The following is a 2,383-nucleotide window of genomic DNA, read 5'->3' on the forward strand; positions in this document are numbered from 1 at the left end:
ACACCGCTATCTCTATAAACATGGAAATATCTACACTGCCATCTGTACAAACATGGAAATATCTACACAGTCATCTGTAGAAACATGGAAATATCTACACCGCTATCTATATAAACATGGAAATAACTACACCGCTATGTCTATAAACATGGAAATATCTACACCGCTATCTCCATCAACATGGAAATATACACACCGCCATCTCTTTAAACATGGAGCTATCTACAACGCCATCTACATAAACAAGAGAATATCTACACTGCCATCGATATAAACATGGAAATATCTACACCGCCATCTCTAAAAACATGGAAATATCTACACTGCCATTTATTGAAAGATGGAAATATCTACACCGCCAGCTGTATAAACGTGCAAATATCTACACCGCTATCTGTATAAACATGGAAATATCTACACCGCAATCTGTATAAACATGGAAATATCTACACCGCTATGTGTATAAATATGAAATAGCTAAACCGCTATGTCTGTAAAAGTGGAAATATCTACACTGCTATCTGTATAAACATGGAAATATATACACCGCTATCTGTATAAACTTGGAAATATCTGCACCGCTATCTCTATAAACATGGAAATATCTGCAAAGCCATCTGTATAAACATGGAAATACCTACACAGTCATGTGTAGGAACATGGAAATATCTACACTGCCATCTGTATAAACATAGAAATATCTACACAGCCCTCTGTATAAATATGGAAATGTCTGCATAGGCATCTGTATAAACATGGAAATATCTGTACCGCTATCTGTATAAACATGGAAATACCTACACCGCTGTCTCTATAAACATGGAAATATGTACACCGCTATGTGTATAAACGTGGAAATATCTCCATTGCTGTCTATATAAACATGGAAATACCTCCACCGTTATCTGTATAAACATGGAAATATCTACAGCGCTATCTCTATAAACATTGAAATATCTACACTGCCATCTGTAAAAACATGGAAATATCTACACAGTCATCTGTATAAATATGGAAATATCTACACCGCCATCTGTATAAACATGGAAATATCTACACTGACATCTGTAGAAAGATGGAAATATCTACACCGCGATCTTTATAAATATGGAAATATCTACACCCCCGTCTCTATAAACATGAAAATATCTACACTGCCATCTCCATAAAGATGGAAGTATCTACTCCGCCATGTGTATAAACACGGAAGTATCTACACCACCATCTGTGAAAACATGGAAATATCTACACCGCTATCTGTATAAACATGGAAATATCTACACCGCCATCTGCATGTCCATGGAAATATCTACGCTGCCATCTGTATAAACATGGAAATATCTACATGGCCATCTGTGTATAGATGGAAATATCAACACCGCCATCTGTACAAACATGGAAATATCTACACCGCTATCTCTATAAACATGGAAATATCTGCACTGCCATCTGTAAAAACATGGAAATACCTATACAGTCCTCTGTATAAACATGGAAACATCTACAATGCCATCTGTATACACATGGAAATATCTACACAGCCATCTGTATAAACATGTAAATATCTACAATGCTATCTCTATAAACATGGAAATATCTACACCGCCTTCTCTATAAACGTGAAAATATCTACACTGCCATCTCCATAAAGATGGAAGTATCTACTCCGCCATGTGTATAAACACGGAAATATATACACCACCATCTGTGAAAATATGGAAATATCTACACCGCTATCTGTATAAACATGGAAATATCTACACCGCCATCTGCATGTCCATGGAAATATCTACGACGCCATCTGTATAAACATGGAAACATCTACACGGCCATCTGTGTGTAGATAGAAATATCAACACCGCCAACTGTACAAACATGGAAATATCTACACCGGTATCTCTATAAACATGGAAATATCGGCACAGCCATCTGTAAAAACTTGGAAATACCTATACAGTCATCTGTACAAACATGGAAATATCTAAAATGCCATCTGTATACACATGGAAATATCTACACAGCCATCTGTATAAACATGTAAATATCTACACTGCTATCTCTATAAACATGGAAATATCTACACCGCCATCTCTATAAACATGAAAATATCTACACTGCCATCTCCGTAAACATGGAACTAACTACTCCGCCATCTCTATAAACATGGAAACATCTACACCGCCATCAGTGTGAATAAGGAAATATCTACAATGCCATCTGTATAAAGATATAAGTATCTGCACCGCGAGCTGTATAAACATGGAAATATCTACATCACTATCTGTATAAACGTGGAAATACCAACACCGCTATCGGTATAAACATGGAAATATCTACAACGCCATCTATATAAACATGGAAATATCTACACCGCTATGGCAAT

Source organism: Pan troglodytes, chromosome 13, assembly GCF_028858775.2.
Source record: "Pan troglodytes isolate AG18354 chromosome 13, NHGRI_mPanTro3-v2.0_pri, whole genome shotgun sequence".
In the NCBI taxonomy this organism is placed as follows: Eukaryota; Metazoa; Chordata; class Mammalia; order Primates; family Hominidae; genus Pan; species Pan troglodytes.